We start from the raw sequence: 11388 nt of genomic DNA on the forward strand, positions 1-11388 counted from the left end.
CTGAAGACCTATTCCAACCCGGATTTTCACGAGTTGGTTACCAGGATGAGGAAAAGGAACAGTACGTTCGTACCAGAACACCACTCACGCCACAACTCACAGCAACTTCATAAGTTTATTAAAATAACGCTGTTTTCTCGAACCTCTGAAGAACCAGGGAAATTTGTGGTTTCCGGGTTTGATACATCCGACTCAACTTATTATTGAGTGTATCAAATGTTTACAAAGACACTGTTTCCCTGTTTGAAGGTGTTGCTGTAAATAGGTAACATACTTACTTTTGATTGACAGAGTCTGTGAGTATGGTTTGACGCCGCTTTTAGCAGTTTTATTCCAGCACGGCGGGGGACACCAGAAATGGACTCCACACATTGTACCCATGTCGGGAATCGAACCCGGTTCTTCGGCGCGACAAGCGAACGCTTTAACCACTAGGCCACCCGACCGCCCTTTTATTGAATATATATCAAGTCACTTTATCGGTTTACTTATGGTAATCAACGGCTTCCTGACTTTGATGTTTGGCGCAGTATCGTGAACTGGGTCGGGTTCGATGCTACACTAAAACAGTCAGATTATTGTTCGTGTACAGTGCTCCACTGAGACATTCGGGTTATCGCTCGGGTTCGATGCTACACTAAGACAAACAGGTTATGGGCCGGGTGCGGTGCTGCATTAAGGCAACCAGGTTATATGCAAATTAATAACAAACTTAATTTTAATTGAGTACATATCAAGTCATTAGATCGGCGCAGCATTTAATAATGTCTCTCAACGGCTGCCTTTCTTCGTTTCACGTCGAATCGTGAACTAATGCTAAATTACATACATAAACAATAGTGATAAATATAAACTGAGGGGCTAAAAAGTAGTATACCGTGTTTGTATTTTTTATGTAATTGAAATCTGTGGCTTGGTATATAATTTAAAAATAAAGAAGATCATTTTTTTCAATGAGGACTGTGTTAAGAAAAGACTGTACACACAGCATGACCCCTACCATGTTTGAAATGTTGTAAAATTGTGCCGAACCAAAATTTTCAAATAAAATTTGATAACCAAAGGTCATGTACACCTTTACTTTATCGTGACATAGAGGAGTGTGGGGAAAGTGTATATGTTCCCTGTATTGAACAGGTCCCTGTATTGAATACATCCCTGTATTGAACACATCCCTGTACTGAACTTATCCCTGTATTGAACACATCACTGTATTGAATACATCCCTGTATTGAACACATCCCTGTATTGAGCAGGTCCCTGTATTGAATACATCCCTGTATTGAACACATCATTGTATTGAATACATCCTTGTATTGAACACATCCCTGTATTGAACACATCCCTGTATTGAACAGGTCCCTGTGTCGAATACACCCCAGATTGAACACATCCCTGTACTGAACTTATCCCTGTATTGAACACATCACTGTATTGAATACATCCTTGTATTGAACACATCCCTGTATTGAACAGGTCCCTGTATTGAACACATCACTGTATTGAATACATCCCTGTACTGAACAGATCCCTGTATTGAACAGATCCTTGTATTGAACAGATCCCTGTATCGAACAGATCCCATTAATAAACACTTCGCTGTATCAAACTAATCCCTCTATTGAACAGATCCCTGTATTGAACACATCACTGTACCGAACAGATCTCTGTATTGAACACATCACTGTATTGAACACGCCTCTGTACCGAACAGATCTCTGTATTGAACAGATCCCTGTATTGAACTAATCCCTATATTGAACAAATCCTTGTATTGAACAGATCCCTGTATTGAACTAATCCCTGTATTGAACAGATCCTTGTATTGAACTAATCCCTATATTGAACAAATCCTTGGATTGAACAGATCCCTGTATTGAACAGATCCCTGAATTGAACAGATCTCTGTATTGAACAGATCCCTGTATTGAACAGATCCCTGTATTGAACAGATCCTTGTATTGAACTAATCCCTATATTGAACTAATCCCTGTATTGAACAGATCCTTGTATTGAACAGATCCCTGTATTGAACAGATCCCTGTATCGAACAGATCTCTGTATTGAACAGATCCCTGTATTGAACAGATCCCAGTCATAAACAGATCGCTGTATGGAACTCATCTCTGTACTGAAAATATCCGTGTATTGAATAGATTCGCGTATTGAACATATCCCTGTATTGAACAAAAAGTTCACCCAAGTCAACCAGCTCACCACGTTCATCCAACTGAACCAGCTCACTCACCCATCCTACAAGCCAAGTTCAGTCACCCAACTCACCGAGTCCAGTCACTCGCCAAAGCTCACCGAGTTCACTCACCCATCCAACTCACCAAACTCAACCAGCTAACTCACTCATCGAGCACACCAAACTCACCGAATGGTATGGACTGTTTGAGGTTTAACAATCACTCACGCACGAGATATTATTGTTAAGTGTTGATTCCCAAAAAAATGGTTTTACCCTGAAAACGGCACGTATGGAACTAAATTGTGAAATCAGTTAAAAACCATATCCACATTTATTGAACAATCAACAAATTATATTGAAATACACAAGATTATGATTAAAATCATAAAAGGCAATATAATGGATCAAATATGCGGCGACAGAAATAAATAACGGAGTAATAACGGTTGGTTGGTTTGTTGTTTTACACCGAACTCAGCAGTATTCAAGCTATATGACAGCGGTCTGTAAATAATCGAGTCTATACCAGACAATCCAGTGATTGACATCATGAGTATCGATCAACGCAATTGGGATACGATGACATGCATCAACCAAGTCAGCTAGCCTGACCACCCGATCCCGTTAGTCGCCTCTTAGAAGCAAGGTCGCCTTTTATGGCAAGCATGGGTTGCTGAAGACCTATTTTACCCCGGATCTTCGTGGGTCGAGTAATAACGGAAGCAGGTAGAGAAGACGGTGATAAGTATAAGGGCTGTACGGAGTTTGGACTATAAACAATCAAGGCTGCTGTGGGAGACATTACATTTTATGAGCGCCTCAATCAATTTGCTCATGCTTAAAAATCAGTAAGTTGGGGTTACCCCGCTTTGAACAGTATTCCTTACATATCACGGCGTGTCAGCGTAATGTGGGAGGAAACCCGAAATGATGTATAACTCAAAGCGCAGCCATCAGCCAGAGCAACGGCTCGTGCGGTTGCTATAACAACCAATAAAAACCGATCATTATTTACATCTTCCCTTATAGATTTATGATTATTACTGATTTTGTTTCGTGGTTATTTTACACCGCAGTCATCACTATCACTGTTGACGATGCCAGTGGTTGACGGCATGATCAACGTCCCACGCCGTCGCAGATTCAACCTAGTCGCCTAACATGTACCTCCGACCCAGTTTGTCGCCTCCTTATGCTACCATCACACCAAAGTAGTTCTATCCCGTTCTACCCCGTTCTAAACAAAATACTAGAACGGGCTGTGATCACGGTTTGGCGTAAAATACGATGCTAGTTCGTTCATAAGCAGTCCTCAATACGTCTATCTCGTTCTTATCTCGTTCTTAGCCAGTCTGCACTCCGTTTGTATCCAGTTCAGATCGTGTAAAAGTGCCCGTTCACCTCATCCCGAGAACGTTTCGAAGCAGTTCGAGCACGTCCATAGCCGTTCTGAACCTGTTCTTAACCAGCTCAACCTCGTTCTACCTCGTTCACAATACGGTCAAGCCAGTTCTAAACCCGACCAACTCGTTCGCAGTACGTCCTCATCTCGTCCCAAGTGCGTGTGTATTCGCGTCCTTGCCCGACTCCTATTGATACAGAGCGCGTTGTAGCCAGTCTTCATTCAAGTTCAGGACTCCGAGCTGTACACATCATGCCTCCAAAGTGTAGTCGACCCGGTCGGTGTGCCCACGTACTGTAATTTATGTCCGACTGCACCGCGTTGTAACACGTCCCTAGTAGGTTCGAAGAACGGCGATTCCGTTAGAAGTACGGCAATTCCGTTCGTAATACGTCTTTCTCGTTTTAAGTACGAGGTCAGTCCGGGATGCAGAACGGGATGGACGGGATAAAATTTTGAGCAGACTCAAAGTTCTAGAGCACCCTCCCCGCCCGAACCCGTCCATGAAGTTCGTAAAAAAGACTGTCTATAGTTGCTACTACGTCCATTACGTTCATACACAGTTGGAGCCCGTTCGACAACATTTTCACGAACGTATTGAGAACTAGTTTGATGTGATGGGGGTATTAATACGACAAGCCTACTTGTGGTGACTGGTGACTAACCCGGATCCAAACGCTGTCTTGTGTTGAGAAGCGACTGTATTTAATCAGGTGGTCAAGCTCGGTGACTTGGTTGCTTTTCACAGGTGGCCTAATCATCTTAAGTAGATAGAAAGTAATACCTTCCGGACAAAAGCATTCCTGTGGAGCGTGGAGTACCAACAAAAGCATTCCTGTGGAGCATTGAATTTCCAACAAATTCCTGTGGAGCATAGAATTTCCAACAAAAGCATTCCTGGGGAGCATAGAATTTCAAACAAAAGCATTCCTGTTACCTTCCGGACAAAAGCTTTCCTGTGGAGCGTTGAATTTCCAACAAAAGCATTCCTGTGGAGAGTGGAATTTCCAACAAAAGCATTCCTGTAGAGCGTGGAATTTCCAACAAAAGCAGTCCTGTGGAGCGTAGAATTTCCAACAAAAGCATTCCTGTGGAGCCTGGAATTTCCAACAAAAGCATTCCTGTGGAGCCTGGAATTTCCAACAAAAGCATTCCTGTGGAGCATAGAATTTCCAACAAAAGCATTCCTGTGGAGCAGCATTCCTATGGAACGTAGAGTAAAGAAACAAACAAAAGCATTCTTGTGAAGCATACCAAAGCGGCCAGTCAATACCTTTCACACAATAGAAGTTAACAATAACATTCCAGGATCAACGTTTCAACCACTAATAGAATGTATGGTGCGATGAATACTCAGTAACCAATGAAACGCTAAAGGAAGTCAAAGTACACTAATGAAATTCAACTTTATAGAAGTTAAGCAGTGTTTAACTGTTGAAGCTTTCATTCGAGCTTAAACAGCGATCTTGTCAACAAGACGAAATCTTCACGCCAGTATACATCTTGAATCTGATCATGGGAACCCGAACAACTGACAAGTATGTATTTTTTTACACCAGAACTTCAGTGTTTAGTCAACATTTTTCTACTGAGATTGTTATCGAAGGAATAGCATTTAACTGTGCTGAGCAGTATTACATGTATAAAAAAAGCTTGTATGTTCAGAGATTGGGAAACTGCGCATAAGATTTTAAAGTGTGTTTCTGCCACCGAACAAAAACGTTTAGGTAGAAGTGTGAGATGTTTTAATCAACGCCAATGGGATGCTGTGAGTTCCAATGTGGTGTATGCAGCATCTTCAGCTAAATTCACAGTCTGTTTTTCTGAAGAAACAACTGTTAGACACTTTTCCCAAGATCTTGGTAGAAGTGAGTCCGTATGATCGTGTGAGGGGTGTGGGTCTATCACTGCATGACCCTAATATTCTTAATCCATCTAAATGGAAAGGCAGTAATAGACTTGGTCAGATCTTAATGATGGTTAGAAATGAAATAATGAACACAGAGCCAAGTGAAAACTTATGACTTTAAATGTGTTACAGTGATGTAACTTGCTATTTTGAACAGAGGCAAGAAAACTACATTCTACTCGTGGAAGCAGGTCATGCGGATGCCACACACTCTAAATGAGCCAGTCATAACAAGATCGCCTGAGTGGTTTCAAGATAGGGAAGAATGCGCGAAAGATGCAAAGAGAAAATTTAAAGACGAATGCAAGACAACAAAGAGAGTCATTATCTCTGAAACATGCAGAGGATCTTCTCACGTTGAGTTACTCTTTAGAAGTGAGTAAAACGATCAGCCAGCTCGTGTGTGAAATGTGTATTCCTTGTCTGTTTAATGAAGAAGGTGATCCAATCTTTTTGGGAGAACATTCTTGTCGCATGACGGAGCAGGAGCAGGTGGATAAATACTTCAACGCGGCACTTGAGGATGCGGACAATGAACTGGTAATAGGAAAATGGATGAAACTTGTGACTGATGATCCAGATCTGTGCACAATGCCTGCTTTCCATTTAGTACCTTACCAATGTAAGGACTATCGTGACAATACATTCAAATCACCCGAATGGGTGAATGGTTTGAAGCAATGCGTTGTAAAAATGTTGAAGTTGCAAAAACGCTTGTAGACTGTTTCCATGTCATATTATTCTATCAGTACCAAATGAAATGTGTGTGTGTACTTAAGCAATGTCCATACTATGAATAAAACATAAATTATGCTTACATCTTTGTTTGTCTTCTTTTGATAGTTATCAAATGGTTGTTCTTTAATAGGTGTCTGTTGTCAGAGCTTCTCTCATTTCAACATGAAGCCACAACAGAGAAAGGTGGTAACAAAGAAACAAGAGAAGATGTTAGAAAGTTACTATTTTAACCCGCTTGAACCGGGGGCTTTTTATGGTCCTGAGAAACTTCATAGGTTCTGAAATTAGCTCGTCAACCAGATCTCAGACTGAGCACTGTGAAACGTTTTCTGAACAAACAGGACACCTACAGTTTACACAAGCCACCCAAACAGAGATTCAAAAGGCTGAGAGTTTGGGTGAATTCTATAAATGAAATGTTTGATGTAGATTTGACCGACATGACTCGTTACAGCAAGGAGAATAATGGCGTGCGTTATTTGCTGGTGGCTATTGACATACTGAGTAGGTTTGCTTTCGCACTGCCTTTAACAAATAAGAGACCAGAGACAGTACTGAAAGCTTTCAAAGAAATAATTCAGGAACGAAATCCAATGAAAGTGCGTGTGGATGGTTGTTCAGAGTTTAAAGGAGTATTTAAAGATTTTTTTGAAAAACACAATATCACTCTGACTGTTGCACATAACGAAAATATCAAAAGTAATTATGTGGAACGATTCAACAGAACACTGAAATCACTTATTACGCGTTACTTGACCCATAATAACACCAAGTATTATTTAGATGCACTGCCCAAGTTGATGGACAATTATAACAACATCTTACATTCTTCTTTGCCCAACCTTTCTCCAGTTCAAGTCAAGAAGAAGAATGAACTAAAAGTATGGGAACATTTGTATGTGAAGCCATTGTTACTTAAAAAAAGCTCCAAACACAACAGGTCAAAGTCATTTGTATTTAAAGTAGGGGATCTTGTTCGCATTCCCAACCGCCGGAGACCTTTCAGTAAGGAACTTGATCTGAAGTGGACTCGGGAGCTGTTTAAGGTGGCTAGGCGATAAAAGAGACAAGAGATAGCACAGTATAAGATCAATGACGTTCACGATAAACTGATAGAAGGTACGTTTTATGCCAACGAGCTACAAAAGGTGGAGAAAAAGGAAAATGTCTTGTGGCAGGTAGAGAAGATTTTAAAGCAAAAACGTGTGAAAGGGAAGACCTACCTGTTAGTGAGGTGGTTGGGTTGGCCGAGTTCCTTCGATTCTTATGTGGAGGAAAGTGAACTGAAAGATATCTGATGGAAAGGTACATATTTCTTAAAAGCTCAGACTCCAAACAATCTTATTTTAACGAGAATACGTCTTATCATTTTCGTGTCAAACTAAATCAAAGGTTGAATTTTGATGGATTCTGGGTTGTGTCTTTAATGGAGAATAATTTTGGTAAACTTGACATCACCCACATGAATGATCCATATGTGGACGTGTTATGCAATCTGTGTGATAGTTCTTTGGCAGGTGAACAGCGGTTGCCTTCATTGAGACGGCTTGATCTCAGACAAGGTCCTTACTATAGCTTTGCCCATGAATACAATATTCTGATTAAAGTCAAAGAATCTCCACACAGAGAGGTGCGTGTAAAGGCCAGTAACGGCATGTCAACCTCATTTCTAAAGGAAGTGACATATGTGACACTGCACTTGAGACGGTATCCCTTCGTTGATTAACCATGGAGTCCACACCTTTGTATGTTCCCGATTATGTCAAATGGACCCACTATTTCAAGAAACACATGAAAGGAACATCTGCCTTAGTGAATGGTAAACCACAGGTGAAAGTGATCCCGACACGACTTCAAGTGAAGACCGAAGAACCAAAGATCAAACTGGAAGTGACATCAGAGACGCAGAATATTGTTGAGAGAGCCAATGCCAAAGAAAAGTGACGGAAATCTTTAAAATGAGCTGCAGGTGATCGAATCACCACTTCAAAGAAGATCCGTCAGACAGATAACATTCCATCCAAGACCGCTAAGGTTCTCCAGTGTACCCCTGTTCGAGAAAACGACGTTTTCAGTTAATCATGTCACTATTGAATGATAAAGACTTTGAGGAACTGATACCGCCCTCTCTCAATCTGTTTATTTTAACGCCATACCAGACCAGCATCCGTCAACATTATTTTGATGAAGTGCGACCACTCAGCCAAATCAATTATTCCTTACCGTTGGAATTTCAAGTAACGAATGCTGGAAGTGATTACATTGACCTGAACCGTACCCACCTACATGTGAAGCTCAAGGTGCAACATGCAGATGGCACTGATCTTGTTGACAAGGAACATATTGTTTCTGCAGGCCCTCTTTTCCCAGGTGTCAGTGTACCTGCAGAATCAGTTGGTATCTTCTACAAACAACCATTATGCTTACAAGAGCATGATGAAAACTCTACTCAACTATGGAACAGAAGCTAAAACTTCACAGCTGTCATCTCAACTCTTCTACAAAGATGTGTCTGAATCCAACAATGATGTGGAATCGACTGATCCCTACACTGGTCTCAATACAGGAGTGCAATCTCGTGGCGGTTTCATTAATACTAGTAAAGTCTTGACCATGTCGGGGCCATTGTATGAAGATATCTTTTACATGAACAGACATTTGGTCAATGGAGTGGATTTGACAGTAAAGCTGTACCGCTCCTCGCCCCAGTTCTGTTTGATGAGTGGCAAAACAGGTAAAGATTACAAGGTGGAAATTCTGGATACCTACCTGAAGGTGTGTAAACTGAAAGTCAATCCAGCTCTTATTTTGGCACACAACAGCTTGTTTCAAGACAGCAATGCTTTGTATCCTTACACCAAAAGTGAGGTCAAGGTGACAAGCATCCCCACCACTTAACTGACACATATCATTGACAATCTGTCGAATCCTATTGCTAATCGTTACATCGTAGGCTTTGTACTCAGCAACAGCTTGATGGATCTTACACTGGTAACCTCTACAACTTCCAATCTAGTATGGTGAAAAACATAAGCCTGTACATCAATGGTGCCAGTGTCCCCGAACGTCCCATGCAGGCAGATGACGTTGAGTCCTATGTGCAGATGTTCGATGGGATGTGTCTGTGGAAAGAAAATACAGCAAACGGAATCACTCGGAGCGACTTTTTGCTCAGGAGTGCCCTGTTCGTCTTCGACATTGATAAAGTATGTAGTGAATCCGACTATCTGAATCTGTTGAAATCCGGTAGCACCCGACTAGAAATCGAGTTCAAATCCGCCCTCACTGAAACACTCAGTTGTGTTGTTCTGAGTGAAAGAAATTCCCTCATCGAAATTGACAAGACCAGGAACGTGTTTGTGAAGTAAAAAACATGAAAGCCTCTGACCTTGCATGTGCTATTCAAAGCGACTCCATCTTAAAGTACCATGTCTTAGGTGTGTTTGCCAAAGATACTTTACCTGTGCTAACTAGAGTCATGCTTGCACGTGGAGTGGGTCTCATTGTCAATACTGAACCATCTGGAAGACCGGGTCGTCACTGGGTGGCTATGTACTTCAAAGGAAATACAGGGGAACTGTTTGACAGTCTGGGTGAGCCAGTGAATACCGTTTTTGACTTGTACTTAAAAACCTATGTCAATCAATACCAGCACAACAGAAGACAGTTACAGTCCTCATCATCCAACCTTTGTCATTATTGTTTATATTATTTGTTGTATAAATGCAAAACAGAACTTACCCTTCAAACCCTTGTGCAGATATTTGATGTGCAAGTCCGTTTTAACAATGATGAGCATGTGTCAAAGTTTATCTGTAATTATTTTAGATATTGTTTGTTATCTTGTCATACCTGTGTCATGTAACATACTACTGTACTTGTGTACCCCATTAAAAAAGGAAATAAAAAAATTAGTGTAGTCATTCGAGTTTGTTCTATAAATATAAGTAACTCAGCTGTATTGTCACAGTTGAATTATTGTGCTCAGAGTGAGATCATGGAACGTAAGTGTCTCTTACCAATACAAACACCTACCACCATATCTGTGATTGGTGGATCTTCCTCAGGGAAAACAGTTTGGGTGAAAAGGTTGTTAGAGCAAGCTAATCTGATGTTTGACAAACCTCCCAACCTTATTGTGTACTGCTATGCCGTATGACAAGACATCTACAGTGACATGCAGCAAAACATTTCTAACATTCTTTTTTATGGATTCCCTTCCAACTGAGAATGATTTGAAAATGTGATCTGAGCAATCTGAAAAGAACATGGTGTTGGTCATGGATGACATGATGATGGATATATGTAAAAGTCCACTGATGTTAAATCTCTACACTACATTGTCTCATCATTGGGGAATCAGTGTTATAAATATTCAACAGTCTGCTCATCCTAAGGGGGATTGTAACCGAACTATTTCCTTGAATACACACGACTTCATTTTGCTATCTAACCCACATTCTGCACATGAATATAAAATCTTGGCATCTCAAATATTTCCAGGACAAGCCAAATATTTTACTGAATCATTTCGTGACGCATTGGAGGGAAAGAAATTTCAATATTTAATGATTGACGTATCACCCTATTCCGATCCTCAGTATGGGCGTCTGCTCAGTGGTGTCTTTCCAGATGAAGTATGTATTGTGTACCAACCCAAATAAAAGCTACTGCTGAAAGTTATACCCACCAGTTGCCCGTCTTACCAATGAACAGATCTGTTGCTTACGGAGGTCATCATGGATGTTTGCGGACGATTTGAAGATATTGCTAAGGATTGTTCAGTGATTTCAACCAATGCTGAAGTGCTTTTGTGAGAGATAAAAGTCCTTCGCCAGTTGGCCCGTGCAAATGAAACAGTCTCTGAAGACTATGGCACAAGCAGGATTCATTTACACGGGTCAATCAGATAAAGTCTACTGTTTCATGTGTCGATTGCGTGAACATAAATGGATGCGAGAAGATGAACCACTAACTGAACATTTCAGGTTATCACCTCAGTGTAGTTACATAAACATGATAGCTTCTAATACCGAATGAGAGACATCGGCTATGGTGTATGAGGAATATTAGGGTCTAAGCATACATATATCAAAGTCACAATAACCTAGTTGGATCATTTCACATCGTGATCTCTTCACATCA

This window comes from Haliotis rufescens, unplaced genomic scaffold (assembly GCF_023055435.1).
Source record: "Haliotis rufescens isolate VD_foot unplaced genomic scaffold, xgHalRufe1.0.p SCAF_8, whole genome shotgun sequence".
NCBI classification, from domain to species: domain Eukaryota; kingdom Metazoa; phylum Mollusca; class Gastropoda; order Lepetellida; family Haliotidae; genus Haliotis; species Haliotis rufescens.